Source organism: Ruditapes philippinarum, unplaced genomic scaffold (genome assembly GCF_026571515.1).
Source record: "Ruditapes philippinarum isolate M1 unplaced genomic scaffold, ASM2657151v2 ctg10703_1_1_1_1, whole genome shotgun sequence".
In the NCBI taxonomy this organism is placed as follows: Eukaryota; Metazoa; Mollusca; class Bivalvia; order Venerida; family Veneridae; genus Ruditapes; species Ruditapes philippinarum.
In genome coordinates this window covers 32,209-54,040 of record NW_026856991.1, presented here as the reverse complement: position 1 = coordinate 54,040, position 21,832 = coordinate 32,209, and the positions used below count along the sequence as shown (strand labels likewise).

The window sequence follows — 21,832 nt, the reverse complement described above, 5'->3', positions numbered from 1 at the left end:
GTAACATTGAGCAGTCACCATTGCAACATCGTGCTGTCACCATTGTAACATTGAGCAGTCACCATTGTGACATTGAGCAGTCACCATTGTAACATCGTGTTGTCACCATTGTAACATTGAGCAGTCACCATTGCAACATCGTGCTGTCACCATTGTAACATTGAGCTGTCACCATTGTAACATCGTGTTGTCACCATTGTAACATTGAGCAGTCACCATTGCAACATCGTGCTGTCACCATTGTAACATTGAGCAGTCACCATTGTAACATCGAGCTGTCACCATTGTAACATCGTGCTGTCACCATTGTAACATTGAGCAGTCACCATTGCAACATCGTGCTGTCACCATTGTTACATCGAGCAGTCACCATTGTAACATCGAGCAGTCACTATTGTTACATCGAGCAGTCAGCATTGTTACTTCGAGCAGTCACCATTGTAACTTCGTGCTTTCACCATTGTAATATCGTGCTGTCACCATTGTTACATCGTGCTGTCACAATTATAACATCGAACAGTCACCATTGTAACATCGTGTTTTCACCATTGTAACATTGTAACATTGATAAGTCACCATTGTAACATCGTGCTGTCACCATTGTAATATTGAGCAGTCACCATTGTAACATTGAGCGGTCACCATTGTAACATCGTGCTGTCACCATTGTAACATTGATAAGTCACCATTGTAACATCGTGCTGTCACCATTGTAACATTGATAAGTCACCATTGTAACATCGTGCTGTCACCATTGTAACATTGATAAGTCACCATTGTAACATCGTGTTGTCACCATTGGTAACATTGATAAGTCACCATTGTAACATCGTGTTGTCACCATTGTAACATTGAGCAGTCACCATTGTAACATCGAGCAGTCACCATTGACCTTTTCGAAAACCTAGCTAAACACCGTTTTCCGGTACGTTACCGTTTTAGCTCTGGGGAATTCCACCAAATGAAGTACATAACACAGTTACGTGATATTTCTATTTTTCTATCATTATTTAACCGTTTAAGGTGAAAAAAATGATGTTTTTGAAAATTATCAATATTCCTTTAATATCTATTGCAAATTATTCAAAAAAAATAAAATTGTTTAGAACGAAAATCAATAAAATTCAAACAGACGTAGTGATATCTTCCATAATAAATAAGGTTATTTTCTGCGTAAACTTGTGTATTTACTTTATTTTATGTATGGAATTATTCATACAATGATATTTAATGATTTTCTTATAAAGAAATAACTGTTTTATTTCAACTTAATTTTAAAAAGGCCGAAAACATCGAGTTCGCTATTACACTCCATTAGGTGAATTCCCCAGAGCTATGTACAGAAAGTACCGGAAAACGGCGTTTAGCTAGGTTTTCGAACACGTGAATTGCAATATCGTGCTGTCACTATTATAACATCGTGCTGTCACCATCGTGATATATTGGTTTAGTCATTATACATGTAGATCGTGGTCACATCATTGTAAAATTGTGCTCAACCCATTGTAACATGTTTTTACCATTGTTACATCGTTTTTTTTCACCACAGGAACTCTGGGTTTTTTACCACTGTAACATCGTAGTGCAAGGAGGCGTGTACGGTTACTTGCACTTTCCAGTACCGCAATCAAACCGAGCCTTCAACATTTCCAGTTTAAACGCTCTGGACATTCTTTAGGGATTCTGTTGTCTCGATTTCACTATAATATATAATTGTACATCGTGTTGACACCACTGTTGCAATGTGGTTCCACCATTGTAGCATTGTGTTCTCACTATTGTAACATCACTGTGGCATTGTACTAACACATTGTAACATGATTGTTTTAACGTTGCAAGATTATGGTTTTAACATAATATCATCATAATTACGTCAATTTGACATAGTGGTTTCAAAATTGTAATATTGATTTCTCACAATTGTAAAATCTTGCTTACGCCATAGTAACACTGTGCCTGCGCCATTATGACAAAATAGTTTTGACCATTGTAACAGCGTGTTTTAACCATGTTACACTTTGCTTTTAGCATCGTTTTGATAATGTGATTACAACATTGTAACATTGTGCTTACACTAATGTAACATCGTACTTACGCCATTCTAGCATATTAATAGTTATAACCATTGTAACATCCTAGTTTCACCATTGTTACATTTTGCTTTTAAAATCGTGTGAAGTTGTCACAATTAAGGTAATGAAGAATAACATTTAAGTCAACAATTTATATTGGCAATTCAGTTTGAACAACAATCAACATACTTTACTAGTTTTATTATCAATCTTTATAAATGGACATAATAACTGGCACTGTCCTAGCCAATGATTGCTTCTTCTCCAGGTCTGAAATAAAGTTATAAAAATGGGACATATTCTTGTTTATATGCTACATTTGTTATAACAGGACAGTACAGAACAGATTACAGCGGCATTTTAAGTTAACAAGTGCAGGGTAAATAATGAATCAAAACATATCCATATTGGACATGTAAAATTACAAATAAACATAAGGTATTGCAAATAAACATTTTTCAAGTAAAAAGCAATCCTGGCATATCAGTGCTACACATTTTTATATATAATTTCACTAGTTAACAATTCTTCTAATTTGAAAAATTGGATTTAAAAAGAAATACCTTTTTAAATTTTTTTTGACTACTGTTATATTGTGTCCAACCTATTTTCAATGTAACATTTATCCGATGAATGGCAGTACAGAAATAGGCCCGCGGGCATGAGCATAATGTATGTACCATGGATAAATCGTTCTGAATGATAACTAAATGATCTTTTGAAGATTTCACGTTGTAATGATTGATATATGCAGAGGTCCTACAAAAACACGAATGCCAAAAGCGTTCTATATTGTATCAACGTCCTGGTAAATTGAAAATTATCATATTTTAGCCGTTAGCGGAACACACACGGAATTTTAATTTATAACTGAACATTTAGAACTATTTTAATCATTCTAAAACCATTTATATAATAATAAGGGGCGTTTGTCAATAATGAATTTAACATAAATTGTGAATTAAGGTAGAACGCGACACTTTGCGAACTTTCGAGTAGCGTCTTGAAAATTGACATGCAAAAAAATTGACCATATTTCTGATTGGATTTCGTTGATTTTATTTCAATAGTTTCAGCCAAATTTTGTACACATGACGTCCAAGTTGACCATCAAAGTCCGTTTTTGAACATGACGTCGTTGCGTATCCTTGGCAACTGTTACGGGTATTTCAACGCATTTGGCGGACAAAATATCTTAAATCCTACAGCATTCGACGGAAATCTTTTTATGCCCCCGCCAAGTAATGGCCGGGGCATATAGTGTTACCCTGTTCCGTCCTTCCGTCATTCCGTCCTTCCGTCATTCCGTCCTTCCGTCCTTCCGTCATTCCGTCATTCTGTCATTCCGTCATCATCAGTTTCCGTTCATTATCTTAGTAACGGTTGAACACATTCAACTCAAATTTGACATACAGGTCAAGTTCGAATTTGGTCATGGTTCGATGATTTTTGGCAGAGTTATGCCCCTTTTACTTTGAAAATAATATGAAATTTTCAGTTTCCGTTCATTATCTCCCCAACGGTACAACACATTCAACTCAAATTTGACATATGGATATGTCTTGAGAAAATACAGGTCAAGTTTGAATTTGGTTATGTTTTGATGATTTTTGGCAGAGTTATGCCCCTTTCACTTTGAAAATAATATGAAATTTTCAGTTTCCGTTCATTATCTCCCCAACGGTACAACACATTCAACTCAAACTTGACATATTGATATGTCAAAGGAATGCGCAGGTCAAGTTCAAATTTGGTCGTGGTTCAATGTTTTTTGGCAGAGTTATGCCCCTTTCACTTTGAAAATAATATGAAATTTTCAGTTTCTGTTTATTATCTCCCCAACAGTACAACACATTCAACTCAAATTAGACATATGGATATGTTTTTGGAATGCCCAGGCCAAGATCGAATTTGGTCATGGTTCAATGATTTTTGGCAGAGTAATGCCCCTTTCACTTTGAAAATAATATGAAATTTACAGTTTATGTTCATTATCTACCCAACAGTGTTACATATTCAACTCAAATTTGACATATGGATATATCAAAGGAATGGGCAGGTCAAGCTGGAATTTGGTCATGGTTCGATGATATTTTGGCAGAGTTATGTCCCTTTCACTTTGATACATCTTAGGAATAAGCAGTTTAAGTTTGAATTTGGTCGTGGTTCAATGATTTTGGACAAATTTATCTTTCTTGAATGTTGGAAAAATTTTGAACTTTCAGTTTCAGCACTCATACTTTTGTGGAAATGTATGTAGCCATTATTTTGGCTACAAATATGAAATATGCTATTTTCAAAAGGTTAAGACTGAATAATTTCAGTGCTTTGAACATTGTATGAAAATGGTTTGTGTTAACATTGAAAAGTTTTAAGGGCTTTGAACTGCAAATGAAAAAAAAAATTGTGCAAACAAATTTGGAACTAAATATTATAACATCTGAAATTTTGGCTGCATGCGGGGGCATCCGTGGCATGGTGACATATTTCTAGTTTTCCTTTAAACAGATATAAAATTTATTGTTTTACGCCGAAAATTGATTGAGAAATGGAAAGAAAATTGTCAATTTTGTGTAAAACTTGACGTTCAGATTAGCCGCAATTTTCGGCTTTAAAGCGGCTTATTAAAAAATTCCTGAAATAAATTTTTGATTTTTTTCTTGAAAATATGTTTCATGTTCCAAGATGCAATTATCGTATATACCTTTTACAAATGGTGTTACAAAGTTAATTTATCAAGGCACTTATTTGTTAAATTTAGTGTAATTTCTAAAGGTATATGCTCCAATTAAGCCAAACTTTTTCAAGAAAATCAATCTTTGAAAAAAGAAAGTTTTTAGACTTTAAGAACAAAAATAAGATTTATTTCACCCTAGTCTATGAGTTGTGTGCCATTAATGACTGATGTTTGAAGTATTTATCACCGTATTTCTACTGCATGACTAACGTTTAAAATGTATAAAGCTATATATCCGATGCAAAAATTATTATTTAAATTTAAAAAAAGCATACCTCCAAAATGCTTGTATGAAATAAATATGACAATGGTGCATGCTCAAAATCACTGCTAACTGGATAAAAACCCTACTTAAAATAGCCAAATTATACTTTTTTCCGGAACATTTTATTCTGTTTAAGTACATTAATTATGTGTATTAAATAACAGAGACATTCTATGTTACAACATTTTCGGGAATCAACAATATAATAATGGAACCAATATAATCTTACTGTTGATAAATTGTATTAAAATATTTCATAAGATATAGGTTTATACCCTTTAAGGGCTATATTTGTATATTTTCACTTTTTGTGGTAATTGGTAATTTATGTGGATCGTAGGGGCGGTTTGCAATGTATAAATTACTTTCTTTGTACGCATCACAACATTTTAACTTTATAAACATATTCAAAATTTTCATGAAGATTAGCATGAATTTAGAGTCACTTAGGTCAGTTTAGAATCGGGTCACTGTCGTTATCGCTAAAGCGGTTTAACAATCTATTAAATGACATAATTCAGATTATTCAAATGGGGTAGGAATTAGTTTCACCACAAACGTGTTCTTTAAATGAAAGTAATGATATTAACATGGGCATATACACAAAGGAAAATGTAACATAATAAGTTTTCAATAATTGGATTAGTCTTAATATCAAACAATAATTAAACTTAAAAGATAGTGAGACTCTCTGAAAATGTGATATTTTGTTTCTATTGAATCACAAACTCGTAAAAACTCGGATGTTAATATGATGACAATGCGTCAGCTATAATCTTGATGATTATTTCAAAGTTAAAGTATAAATTTATCAAAATACCTCATTTCACAAAGTGGTGTCCGTTTCCAGTCACATGGGGCGTCAATCCATTCATATCCATAACCCTCGTCAATGTATACACAGTTTTGTGCCTTGCCACCATTCGGTTCAGAAGTGAGTATATGCCAATTAGTAAAATTAGCTACCTGGTTGTTGTCGTACCATCTCCAAATTCCTTCTGTAACTTCATCTGTCAGGCCGATCCAGTGAATGGAATCTATTATTTGTAAGAAAAATCAATGTTAGAAAAGTTCATATTATATGTATTAGACTTATAATTTTGTATGAGCTCATTATCATTTTTTTTATACACAGTGTCATTGGAGAACTGAGTTTTGAAACTTTGACCATGAACCGTGCTCCTATACATGATAAAAGGGAATCAAAAGAGGTTTTTATTAAATAAAGGGACCCATCTCTATTTATATTTTTTGTTTTGCAAAATTAAACATGTTTACATAATAAGCTACACTTTATAGGCCCTTTTATGAAATCTTGTAGTTATAAATACTCTTTAAATATACAATAGTTCATTTAATCTGTATATTCAAGCTGATTAATTCTGAAAACTTGTTATTTATTATTGTAAATATCTTATCAAATGTAAATATGCTGAGTGTATCAATAAACTTAAAAGCTATAATTATATATCCAGATGATGAATTTCTATTTTATTTATCGGTATGGAAAATTTGGCTATTGTATCTACTTTAAGTTTCTTATCACGAGGTTTGTCCAAAAAGCCAAAAATACTTCTATAAGATAAAAACAGATCGTTGTAGCATTTTGAAATCTATACATAAGTAGATTCGATATATTTCCTCTTAACATGCCGAATTTCATTCATTTTAAGATATGATTGTTTTACAAATAACAATATGCAGTGTAGAGTTGTCGACTTCATTTTGACGTCAATGTGATTCCATGTAATCTTTACTAGACATGAAGGATTGGCATCCGGGCTACCGGATTAGTTTGCTTTCCAAGAATGTCAATACTTTTTGTGCAAAACTTGTACGTATGTGTCCCTCTAGTAAATCCTTAACCGATATATCAAATTCAATTTTTTATTCCCTGTTGCTTATTCATCATTTAAATTGTTTAATTTGATGATATTTAAAGAGCATGCACAAGTTAAGTATATTACTTTTTTCATAAATATCATATTTGGTAACTTTTAACTTTACTATTGAATAAGATAATCATGCTAGCTGTAACAAATGTTAAACTTTTTAATGTATGACACCCAGATACAAGTGTCAGCGATTCGCGGAAAATAATTGTTTTTTTTTAATTGTACATTGAAACAGAGTGTTTAAAATTGAAAGCACGCAAATGTCAATGAAAATCTTCAAAATTTTGACGTGCGCCGGCAATCGCAACTTTTCGGCCCTTTCCGTCAGTCTTCGGATTAGGACCTCGAACACAATAGTATGAATACAAAGAACGGATGCGGTATTTCGGTCTAACCTACGCTAAGAAACTAAACATGTAAACATGTAATGCTGGGAGTTGTTGATAAGTTTATTTCCAATATATGTAGTAAAGGTCCACCTAAAATAAGTGAATTCATAGATACAAAAGCAAACAATATAATATTTATATATTTATTATTTTGGTCATAGAAAACAAAAAAAACCTGTTTACATTTAGTCGGATTTGTTTAAAATTATACATTAGTGGGCATATTTATATTACAAATTGTTCTCAGACATATTTTCAATCATAAGTGTACCGAAACAGATATTATTTTTCTTTTGGATGTCAAATATATACAATCCTTTTACATTATCTCTGTTTCTGTTTTATATCTGAAACCACGTGGTAGAACTACTTATCCGTATTGTTTCCGAGGTTATTATAGCCGAGAATGTTCCGATCGGTGTGATAGTTGGCAAAAGTTTTGAACTATTTAAGTCAGACACATTTACGTACAATTTGCATGCGGCTAGATATTTTGTAAGAAAATAAGTTTGTGAGCTCAAAAATGCAAATGCAGCGTTCTATATTCATAATAGAACTTGTATGCGACCTTTTAGGGGTAAACCTCGAATACATGACTTCGGTTAATGATTTAAGCAGACAGTGACATTTTAAAGGTATAAATGTTTTGTAAAAATATACAAGAAGCACAAGAAATGATAGTCAATGCATTTGTTTTATTTCATGCTTTCCAGTGTTTTACTCTAATATATCAGATTAACAACTGGTGAATTTTATAAAATATAATTTGACACTGCAGCCGGTCTATATCTGAATGCGGATGTAGAGAAAATCATAGCTAAATTGAATAACAGGCAAAAATGAATGCCGTCATACGTAAATTTTGCTTCTTTAGGAACCGAAAATCGTTGTCATCATACATCATGTTAAACAGAACTATATTTCAAAATTGATGATGTGACGTCATGATGTGATAACGTCATAAAGGAGAATGAGCGACATTACGCTTCAAAATCAGTAAAAAAAATACCTAAAATCACTTAAAAAGCATAAAAGAAAAAGAAAATGTATTTGTTTTACATAAGATTGAATTATATTTCATTCTTGAACACCAGCTATTCTATTTTCACTCGTGGCTACGCCACTCGTGAAAATATTGCATCTGGTGTTCACTGAGTGAAATATGATTATTTCAATCATACATGTAAAACAAACGAATATTCTCTATGAATATTTATGAATCAAATCGCGTTTTTGTGTTTGGCAATGTATCCGAATTTTAATGCATTTATTGAACCGTTAACACAAGCATTTTGTACTTTTGTGACAACTAATGTTGTTAGTTATAAGGAAGAGGGAATTACATGACTCCGAATAGAGTAAACATTGACTCCTACATTTATTGGCTACTTGCAGTCCATGTGACGTTATGAAATAGAACAAATTTCCATTTCACGAGTATGTAAAACTATAAGCATCATCGAGAATGGTACAGCAGTTTTTCCCGTGTCTGATTTGGAAATCTCACGTGGCACTAATATTTAAAACAGCTCTCAATAACAATTCGTGACTATTTAGAATAGTCAACATTAACATTCCTTGACTATTTTTAACAGCTTTCGTTATCATTTTGTGATTTATTTTCAATAATATCATACTCACCTGATATTGATATCATACCTTTAAGATCCGATAGATAACTTTTCAGGAATGCATTTTCAGTTGCATCATTTACATGAGTTAAATATCCCCCCAGGTGTTCACAGAATCGCTGTAACAAAGAACCATTGATAAATATGAGTTCCACTAATATTCATTTTATCATGTCAATACATTGATTTCTGCTAATAAAGTGATTTAATAAATTTAGCTTTATTAGTTACCCTTAGCTTAATCAGACGCCTCATCAATAGATATTGAAATATATGGTGGCATATTTCTGCTAGCTCGTTATCAGGTTATCTGGTGACAGAAATATGCCACCATAGAAATTGAATGTACAGAATGAAATATTTTACCACCTACTAGTTTGAATATATTATACTGATAAACTTTCAATCGAATAGATATTTAAACATCTAAGTCTCTCTAACATTTGACTTAAAACATTCGGGACTATTTCTTATCGATATGTCCCGCAGCATATTACTGCGCGCGGCGTGAACTTGAGACGTTCTTGACATGTTTTTGCTTCATTTGAAGGTTAAAGAAAAAATCTCATATTAAATTGAAAACATGGTAAATAGATTACCAAAAAAGACTAGTGTCTGAAATTATAAAATTTATTAGGCCCGGTGCACAAATAAGAAAAACAAACAAACAACAACAACAACAATAAAATAATAATGAATGGCTCGGCAGAGTCATGCCCTTCTTTTTCTAATCCTTACCTGATAAATTTTGTAATGTAATACACTTGCATGGTATTCTCTACAACTAAGCAGTTTGAGAAAAGCTAAGGCATTATAATTACCGATTTTTATAGATATTTTCTGAGAAAATGATATATTTATTTGTTTTGCTATGTCACTTGTGAAAATATAACATCTGGTGTTCATTCTGTGAAATATTGATCTTTACTACAAAACAAGCTAATTAATTTCCATTCTTGTAAGGAATTTAAGAAAATGTAAATACTTATTTTGTCGCATCATAACGTCATTAAATCATCACGTTTCATTGCTTGCTTTTTTTTTTGAAAAATTGTTTCTTACAAAATTTTAGGAATTTAGTTTAAGACAAAATATCGATTTCAGCTATATTTATCGGATCGGATATTCTACACCGATTATGAGTGTTGATGCGCAAGAATTGGCCTTAAAGTACGTAGGCCTGAGTAGCTATTTTATTCGCAAGCGGAGTTGATTCCTATTTCGTACCCTACTGTCGCTAAGGTATAAAAACTATCAAACAAAATAAAAAAAATAAGATAAATGTCAAGAATTACTTTATTTAATAAATGTTCACGATTTACGTGTCAGGCTGGATTGTTTTATGCTTACATTGGCGCTCGATAAAACATTCTAACATTATATGAGGCTTTTTGTAATATAAATAAAGAAGGCCAGTATAATCCGAGCACGATAAACAGAGGTTTCTTCATATTTATTTATTGTTCGGAACAGTCCATCTTTCTACTATATAGGTAAATTAAATGTTGTACATGTATGTCCTATGCGTTTGACTGATAATTGTAAAAGTAATAAATGTTGCAATAGCCAAATCGGGAGAGCGCTTATTTCAGAAAGAATCTACTGCCTGGTTGACAGGCTTTGAAAAAGATACGGTTTCCTTGTGTGTTTTTTTTTTTGCTTTTTCTCCTTCTTGTACGAAACCACATAATAATAATGCGTTTTTATTTGATTGATTTATTAATGTTAGTGTTTAATCGAAATAGTTTCATCTGATTTATGCCACTATCTTATTTTGTTTATATTTTCATTTCTTATCATAAATGTATTAATATTTTGACAAATTTTAGATCGATCTAGAATCTTTTCTCCAAAGACCTAACAATGGCAATCGATAATCGATGATTAATCTTGACTTGACAATTTCTGTTTGTACTGTCAAAAGCTAGGCTACTTTGTTAAACATATTATTGAACATTTCTGACACAACAACCCTTAAGCTAACACTGGCATATAGTTTTAATCTACACGTATATCCGAACATTTAGCCAAAACACAATGTACTAGTATAATTTACCAACATCTTCCAAACATGCTTTTCATACCGCTCTACAGATAAACAACTAGCTTAGTTAACACAACTACGACTACGCTACTATCTTTAATATATTGATGCGCGCGCAAACAATTTTTACCGAACACATTTCTGATACTTACCGATATCATAGAATCGCTAATTCAATTATAAAAGATTGAAAATGATTCGCATGTTTACTAAAATAGTTTTTTTTTCATTTTATTCAATACTTTTACGCACCATGCCATGCTATTTGTTTAATATGTTAATACGACTATTGAGCAGAAATCGTCAATTTAATACAACATACTACACATGCATGTTTTAAATTAATTCGTTCAAATGTTTGACATTACTCACTCAGACCTACGGCGCATCTCAACTCAATTCCGTACAATATTATACAACGACGCATCTATTTCCTTAATCATGTTATTTTAGTATCATATTGAAAGAAAACATAAATGGAACGGCAAATATCTGTAAAAATGTTTTATAATTGTTGCCCTTAAAAAGCTTTGTTTAACCATCTTAATTGAAGCTGAACATGTAAAAAAGATCAACCGCATATTAGACATGAAGTCCCTGACAATTGTTTATTGGCAGTTTAAAACCGTTATTCACGCATTCTCAATACCATTTACAAATATTGAATCACAAAAAGTGAAAAAAATAATGTTCGCAAATCATGAAAATGTTGTTTGATTATGCACAAAGAACATCTCCTGGGCATAAGTTCAAAATATTGCAAACAAGATATGAACCATATTCTCTCAGCCTTATATTAAATAGATAAGGTCATTGTTTCAATAATAAGCCGAGAAATGTACGTTATTTTGAGTGTCCTTTCAGTTAACAGCTCATAATCTGTAAGTTTCTATGCATACGGTCAAGTTTTTTTTTACATAAAACACTTATAAAGAGATGTAATAATGAGACAAACACTTTTTTTTAATCATACCAATTTATTCACATATTTATGAATGTTAAAATAATACCAAATTTGACAGATGAATGATCAATATTTCATTATTCAAATACATACTTGGTAGTTCTTTACAGATTTATCACTAAAAACAATTTCATCATTAGAATGTTATCGGTCATTTATGATACATATAAACTTCTTATTACAATCAAAAACATGCATGTAGTTATTTTTTTAACTATATAGGTCTTTATAGTAAGGTACTAATTTTGTAACGTACGTTTCATTTTTATCCAAAAAACAACAACAATGAATTCATAAAAAAAAATCGAACAAGAACGCAAGAACGAGAAAACTAAAACTTATTTGTTTGGCATTTATCCTTTTTCTACAAATTTGAACGATTAACTACAAAAAATCAATAACGTAGAGTCAGAGTGAGCAATGTCTGTACACACAAAGATAAGAACAGGCGGTATTCTAATTGATGTTTCTGTTTAGTACGTTTTACTACAGTATTATGTGCGTTTGACATTATACGTTAAAATGCTTAAAAATATATATCTATAGCATTTCTAAAAGACTTGTTTACCGACGAGTTTATGTAATACTATCGTAAACTTTCATTCGTAACGTACATTTCAGTTTTTTTGACATCGGTTTTGTAACGTAAAAAAGTATTGAAATAAGTATTTTTAACATTATAAACATCTTTTTTTATTATTTGTTTTATTCAACTATTCAACAGCAAACAAGAAAACAATTTTAAAAAGCCACGTGATCATCCTTATATGCTGTTTGTTCATTGGTAATTATGAAGATAATTTGCAGCGATGTGAAGATATGCTTTGACCCCCATTATGCTGTAATTGATAAAATTTGCTTATATTTTTATTATATATTATATTTTATATATATACAGTTCAATTTTTGATACTATACAGTACACACGTATTGAGATTTTGTGCTCGATTGTGTGCACATTATACATGTAATACACCCCTGATGAAGGCATAATACGCCGATAGTACTTGGGTATTTATACTTTAGCACTGTATGAACGTTTATTTTCTCCAAATTTATTGTTTTTTTCCACGTCCTTGTATCCTTCTTTGGATCCAGTGTTTTTGAAAGGTATTTTGTAGATGCAAATATTTTTCACAAACCTATATATATATATATATATATATAATGCGTTCCAGAATAAAAAAGGAAATTCCAGATGTCCCTTTTCTGGGGGTCGACCTCAATGCGCTTTTTCAGCAACAATTTTACATGCACAAATACAGACAGTACAAAGCTGAGTTAGGGGAATAATTCCCCTAACTTTTTAACCTCAGACGAAACGCATTGTACCTGTTCGTTCTGCAGATATATGATACCACTATCATTTTAAATGGGTTTATTTTCTAAGGATAATGTTGGAAATGGTTGTTCGGAAATATTTCATGAAAACACACATCTTACTTTCAAATGGGTTAATATAACAGTAATTTACGCAGATTACAAAAACCTTTTAATTGTAGACGGTCAATATTTTTTACATATGAAATAGAAGGCCTGGGTTAAAAAGAACACAAATGTCTGATCATTTATAGATTCATGTTTTTATACTTGTTTGAGAATATAGAGTAGAGAGAAAAGAATACATCCGATATTAATTTGTATACAAGGAAAATATAGTAACGGGCTATATAACATATCACATTTATTTGTACATTATTCATCTTACTGTTAAGAAAAATAAATATATTTATCAAATAACTTACCGTACTTATTCAAGTAAAATATAAAACTTTTAAAAAATCGATAGGCATATGTTGTACTTAATTCTTATGTATAAATGTAGTGTTAAATATATGTTTTAATCATTATGCGTTTTCGAAAAAAAATATTAAGAAGAATTGATGAAATTAAATGCTCATTTTCATTTTCCATATTTTTCTATGTATAAGTTTACTTTTACTACAATGTAGCATATTTTCCGTACATATCACTGGTGTCTTAACTACTTTCGTCAATATACATATTAAAATAACAAAAAAATAAATAATCATTTTTAAACAGAGAAAACTATAATAAACAGGCAATTCAATATTTTTCCAAAAACTGATTATTATCAAAATATTTTATCTAATATGTGTCTACAACAACTGGTGAAATATTTATTTCTATATCACCCGATGAAGTAAAACACGCAATTACAGATAAAACTTCATATCCTCTTTTCATTATATTCTTGAATATTCTTAATATAAATTCAGAAATATTGAAAAAAATATTTATTACATAAATATGAGTCGTTCCTTTTAATTTATTTTTCACTGCATGAAATTATTTCCATATTGTCATTGTTGTCTTGTCGGATTATATTCTACTAAGTCAGCCAAATCAAATAATTATAATGTAGTCAAATTTAAAAAAAAAACGTATACAATAAACAGAAAATTCAAGTTCTTTTTTTTTTCTATAAAATTTAATACAGGATTAATTTTCACATTGTGGCATGAAAGTTCTGATATATTTTACTTGTCTCGTAATATATATTTTCATACTAGTTTCAATAGATGAAAACAAATCTGTATTTATTGAAAAGAACTCAAACATCATCTATTAAATCATGTATTATCTTCTTTTTAGCGTTTTGAAAAAAAAAACAAATGAAAATTCGGTCCTCTCTTATTTTTTATTTTTAATTCGTACATGGTACCATACATGTGGAATCTATTGTTCAATATATATTTGTTAATTAATAAAAATAAAACAACAAAAATAAATAAATAAGCAAAGCATAATGAAATGAAAGTTGTCAATCAATAAAATTATCGTTCAAATTCTTAAATCCAGGTACTGTGTGATATCTTGTTGATTTCGTCTATCACGTCTGTTGTTTTGTGTTGTTTGTTTCACATATCTGAAATCAAATATTGAAACAACATTAAATTGTTTTATGATACAACTTAGTTTTACGGTGGTCATCATTTATATTATGTTTAATGTTTCTATTGGTGTTAAACAAGGGGAACCACTCTCTCCTCTATTATTTATTTTATTTGTTAATGATGTAAAAAATATTGTTGATGTGTCACAATTAACAGAGACTGATTTATCTTTACTATCTGTACATATGTTATTATTTGCTGATGACATAGCTCTATTTACCACAAACCCAAATAGTTTGCAATCCTTTCTTGATAACATTTATATATACTCGTTGCAGTGGGGCCTTAAAATCAATGCTGGCAAGACTAAAATATGTATTTTGAGAAAAGAAAAAACGCAATGCAATTATAATTGGTATGTTAATGGTGCTAAGCTAGATATCGTTAATTCTTTTTGTTACCTTGGTGTTAAATTTTACTATACCGGCAACATGAAATTTGCTGTTCAGGCTCTAAACGACCAAGCTCTCAGAGCATACAACAATCTTCTTTCAGTTATAAGTAGAACTAAATCTTGATATAAAAAACACAATTATCACTGTTTGATTCTCTTGTAGTCCCCATACTTCTATATGGCTCAGAAGTATGGGGAGTATATAATTATAAAGAAATTGATAAACTTCATTTTCGTTTTTGCAAGAGAATTCTTGGTGTTAGAACCCAGACATCAAATGCTGCTGTGCTGGGTGAGCTTGATCGCTTTCCATTGTCTGTATTATGTAAAGAGCGAGCATTGAAACAATGGTTAAAGATAATGAAATGTCCAGGTTCACTTATGTATAACATTTTTTTCAGAATTAAAGTCATCAGAAAATCTAAATTCAAATAATTCCTGGACTTTGTCTGTGAAAAAATTGTTAAATAATTTAGGCTATGGATACTTATGGAATGAAACAAATTTTGATAATAACTATATGTCTCTGTATTAAAGCAAAGATTACGGGATCAATACGTACAAGAGTGGAGCGAAACAATTGCAAATCAACCAAAACTTAAATTTTACTGTTTGTTCAAGACAGAATTTTCTTTTGAAAAATATTTGACGGTGTTAGATAAAAGTTCCTGTAGACAAACAATGTCTCGATTTAGATTGTCGTTACATAATTTAGAAGTTGAAAATGGTAGATTTGTTGGAATTGATAGAAACGATCGTATCTGTAAAATGTGTAGTACTCATGTTGAAAACGAATATCATTTTTTACTCTGTTGTCCTATTTACAGAGAGTTGCGTAAAAGATATTGTATAAACTATTCCTTTCCTACTCTAAATAAATTTTTATTTTCTTTTGTCAAGTAAAAATATAAGAAAAATAAGAAATGTTGCAAAATTTACTTCATGTGCTATGAAATTAAGAGCAGAATTTCTTGCAAATATGGCTGCTCCTGTTTAAAGTACTTTTAAGTTATAGAAATATTGTTAAAATAATCGTTTGATGTATATATGTTTTTGTATGTTATATTTATATTGTATATATTTCTGTTGTCTTGGCCATCATGAAAGTTATTGTAAATGGCCAAAGGCATTTTCTCATGCCGATTAAGCCAAAATAAACTGTATAAACTATATTATTGATCACAAGCATTAAAATGAAATGAAAGAATACAGTTTGGAATTATGAAAGCCCTTTTATCAATATTGTTAAATCAGATTCTGTATGAATGTTCATGAAAAGCGTAAAATGTAAATGTAAATAAGATAACTAGAAGAAAATAACTTTAATAAGAAAATTGTCATAGCTCGTTTATTTCATTCATATAATAATTATAATGCATATCTTCTACACATTTTCACTGTATAATGGCCTTTGCTTAAAGTATTTTATATCTATCATTTCTTTAATGAAATGAATCGCTAAAATGAACAGACCCTGTAACCCTCTGTAATAGCATAGTATAAAGGTGTTATAAAATTATAACAGTAAGGAAATAACCCCGCCTATTTATAATCAAACGCTTGAATCTGTCTAACTGATCCATAACATTACAGCTGAGATAAGGGTGAACTCACGCCATAATCTATCCAGTCCTACACATTAACCCAATATTTCCAGTTTCCTCCAAAATTTCCTATCTCTGGTCAGTGATGAGCATTTAATTGTAATTACACGGCTTGTCACTGTATCACTGACAGCAGTACCATTGAATGTTTTATGATCCTATCATGTTTTAAGAATGTATAGTTAAAGCTGGAGGATATAGAGAACATTTTAGAATTAATTGAAAACAAGTTGAAGGGGGGGGGGAATAATTCTGTAAATATTCATGCTACAGTTATGAATCTTATCACACATGAAAAGGATCATAAATTTTAAGTTAGAAGTAGATACCTTAAGAAATAAAAAAATAACATTTTTTTGAGAAAAAAGATAAGTTCATGGGGAGAAAATTCTGAAAAAATTGGTGCAAAAGTTAAAAACATTTGTAATATGATGTAGTTGATGATAAGGAACATATCTTTGAAGTTTAATGTCAATCCTTATTTTTTGAAATGAAGATATTAGAGTAAAATATAACATCATTTTACGGAAAATTATATGTTAAAGGGGATATAGTTCTGGAAATACTGTGGTTTTAGAGTTTTGCACCTTATCACATAATTTGGATAATAATCAGGAATATATATTTGAAAATGATACCTTAAGAAATAAGAAGAGCTGTCACCCAAGTGACGAATGCCCCTGAAAAGGTTTCAGGCATGCAGGTATTATGAAAAGAAAAGAGAATGAAAGTAACTATTGCTTCATATTGTTCTTTGTATTATTGTACCTGTGATATATAAATGTGATAGCATGAACCTTCAAGATATAAGTGTGACCTTGACCATTGACCTTTAACTATTGAACTTTATTTATTATGAATTTAAAAAATTATCGTGTGTTATAAAGAATATATATACAAATAATTGCTAAGTTTCACAATTCAATTAAGCTGCAGACCCGGTTGAAAAAGAATGAAGAAAAAAAAAATTGATAAATTTAGTAAGTGTATCTTCTACAAAAATTTGACCCTTCAATTTTAGGGCCATTAGATAATACTACAGAGGGCCAATTAATAATGACAAAACTATCAACTCAGTGGACGTGTTAATGTGAGACGTACAGTTAATAGTGATTTTCTAGCTGATAAGCCCTTACTGAGATTCAGCAGGCTGGAAGGCTTAATGCGTAGGACTGTGTCGGCTAGTCGAAGTTCATGACCTCTTGTGTATTATTTTACAAGTGTCTGCAATTTGTATTAATTTCAACAAGGCATATAAGATTTAAAGATACGAGTTTCAGGGTACTGGTACTCACATATTATTTTCTTCACATGTCCTTTACAGATAGATACAAGAGAATATGTATTTAGATATTTTTATTCGAAATGTTCAAATAATATCCTTTAAATTATCTCATCCATATGTTTATATCATTCTTTTTGTATCTAAATATATTAAAATGAATTTCTAACAATGTGCAAAGATAAAGAAAATGTTACTTAATTAATGTGTTCTTAAAAAAAAAAAACAAAAAAAAAAAAAAAACGATTTCTGCTCATTTTCATTTTTCTTGCTTCCAAAGAAACTAACCTTCTTTGCTTATTTGGGTGTCAATATAGTCGATAATCGACAAAGATGTGATATGCAATTTACATGTATATGCAACAATATATTGCATAAGAAGTCAACTTATTAACCACCACCCCTTAAATATTTTCACATCATATTCTCAATTTATATCAAATACTAATAAGAATAAAAATATAAACAATCACTACATGACAATGATACATATGTATGCTTCTGAACTGAGAAAAAACTGAAATAAATACTGAAATAAATACCTTAAATTTGCATCTGATGATCGCATAACTTTTTGCTCAGTTTAAGTGCAATCCTTTTGATGATAAAACAATAACACTCTGCCACATTCTTACAAATGTACAAATTGTACTTCTGAACATCAATTCTTCCATGACGGTGAGATAGCGATAAAGCCCGCTAAATTCGTTCCAGATTTTATTTCACACATAATTAAACGAATACCGCGCTGACCGCATTAAGGTAGCAAATCCTCCTGTCCATCGACAGAAGAATATTTCAACGATGGAGTAATGTAGGAAGGGAAATGTAACAAAAAAGAATACACATAGTTGCAGATTGCCTAGATGATATATGGCAAATTTGTTTTGCTATCAAATCTGTCACAAGATACCAAAAACTAGACATTTTTTAAATAAAAATGGTAGCATTTCTCATGCAAAAGTACTTATTGCAGGTGTTATGTATTTATGCGTATATATCTAGATTAGATTTTACGTGACTCTGAAGTTCTATCTTTACAAATGTTATTATCTACTCAGTATACAAAACACGTCACTATGAATTAAAATAGCAGCTTGTATAAACATTAAATGAAAAATGAATAACAGATAATTACACCTATTTTCTTTCTAGATTGTCTAAGATGATAGTTTTTATACACCACATTGTTAGTAAGATCAGCAATTACTTTTTGATACTGATTTACTGATACTTTTAAAAAATAGATTTATATTTCTTTAAGTAGGAAAAGTTAAACATTTTGATAATAATGTAAATTTTGTCTATATTCTTGTTGTCTAGAGTGCATTTTTTTCTATTCATAGGAACTGTAAGGTAACTCATTCGCGAGCGATAAGAAATGTCAAGATAACAGACAGTACCCCGCAAAGATATGGAGGCATCCATCTGCAAATTAAACGTTACGTTATTGTTTCGCCGTTTTTACATTCATTAAAGACATTGGATATACAAATAGAACTTTAAAACAACGAGTTACGCATTTCAAACTATAAGAGTGGTTCAAACAGTACTATATCCATAGATTTAACCACCAACCGTTGCTAACCCTATTTACCTTACATGCACCATGAATTTATAAATACAATAAATAAGTTGCTCAAAACTTCGCTTGTGCCCAAGATACGCATAAATGAGCGGTTTGTTTAACGATGACATTATATGTTCAGATGAAAAAAGATCTCAAAATTAATTTAGACATTGAATATTATGACAGTTTATAAGATATTCTGTCACTTGTAAAATTAGTATTTCTTGGCCACGAGTTACTAAGCTGTGCTTACGAGGTAATTAAGTCGTGCCCAGGAGATTATTAACCAATCAAATAAAATTATATAATTATGAATGTTTTAAACTTAAAAAAATTCTGGTTAAAATTTTACATGCAACGTTAATCTATTACACTACTTGAGATATCCACTTCAAACATTATACATGAATAAAGGATCATAATAATAGGTCACTATCCAAGACCAATAAATCAGATTTTAATCTTTACTAAGTTTTGCTCTTTGTGGGGAACATAATGTGATAGGATTGATCAGTATGTACGTACTAATTGCCTGTTGACCTTTTCCATACCATAACTTGAGAAGAAATTAACCCCGGTTTATTTTATTTAGTAATTCGTGGCCACGACTTAGTAACTCATGGATATGACATGATATCTCGTGCGCACCACCTAATTATTTCATGCGCACGACTTAGTAACTCGTGGCCACGACATAGTATATCGTGCGCACGAGATAAATAAAACATACACACACATGTCACCTTTTTGCCACCGTACGTAAATCAGCTTACGAACCAATTCTGTGAAGAAATATATATTTATATAGCATTTATTGTAAGAGATGAACGCATCGATTTCTTTAATAGCATAACAGACTTCATACATGTTTCCAAAGCGAGGTATAAGCCAAAAATTACCTATCCTTTGTGTATAACTTAAAGAATAAGAAAGCCAATTCATCTATAAATGCAGTAAATAAATCAAAACAACACATTCTATTCATTTCGTCTTTGAAACGAAATAAATACATTCAAATATAACCGTTAAGCGGTAACGGCAACGTGACATTAAAGTATAAATATAGATCAATGATTCTATGTATAAATTATACATATTTTTTTTCAATAAAGAAAAGTTGTAGTGCACCAAATATATTTACATGTACGATAAAAAGAAAAGATAAAACTAACAGAAAAATAACGTCTATGTTCAACAGTTATTAAAAATAGTAATGAATATACACAAAGTGTTTCTTGCCAAAAGAAAATTAGTACTGTGAAAAGGCAAACAAGTGAACATCTGGGAAACAGTACGAAATTGTTATTCTTTTAAATACCCATTTTGCCTCAGAAATGCTTTAATCTTTAGCATTTCACAAGCTTCTTCATTTTGGTATACTTTAATAGTATCCTTAAATTTTCTCATTGGCTAATTACCTGGAACATATTTTTAATTTGATTATTGCAGGTCATTAGTAAAAGTATAGTTAATTATTATTTTGTATAATGTGCCTTTAACAATCTATTCCTGTTGATATGTTAATATCAATAGGAAGAAAACGATAAACGGTTCTTCTGTAGAATGAGCTTCACTATTAAAATGAACAGCCACATAACTTGAATTATTGGAACGCTATATTGTTCAAAACCTGCGGCTGTTCATCCCTCTCGTGTTTGTTCAATTTATTGTATTTTACACTTTTACGTGTCTAATTAAAAACAGAACATATATTTTATTCAAAAAAGAATACCCAAAGCCATTACAATATGTGACGCAATATTCATATCTCATGCTATAATTTTCCCCTTTCTGAATTATATATGTAGATTTTACTAAAACAACGTATCATAAGTCAGCAGGATGTCTGAGGGTTATGTCTTTCTTTTTAGGAAGTCAAGAAATAGATGTGTGGTGCAGATAAATTTTTATTACAATTCCAATCTTTATTCAAATATCATACATAAACACAATATGTGAAAGAGCAATTCATTCCAATATATATCTCCATAAAAGAATGATCATGTTTTATATGTAAGAGAGCTCGTAATCAGTTATAGATCAATATACACGTGTCAAAATGCGTTA

General features: G+C 30.6%; 1 long non-coding RNA gene across 1 annotated transcript; it reads right to left on the bottom strand.

Annotated features, from left to right (window-relative positions):
- Positions 1–2,258: 2,258 nt before the first annotated feature.
- On the bottom strand, positions 2,259–9,168 carry LOC132748411 (uncharacterized). The gene is made up of 3 exons (XR_009628252.1): positions 9,018–9,168; positions 5,895–6,111; positions 2,259–2,342 (listed from the first exon to the last, which is right to left on the bottom strand). It is a non-coding gene; the product is annotated as an uncharacterized LOC132748411 (long non-coding RNA).
- Positions 9,169–21,832: the final 12,664 nt, after the last annotated feature.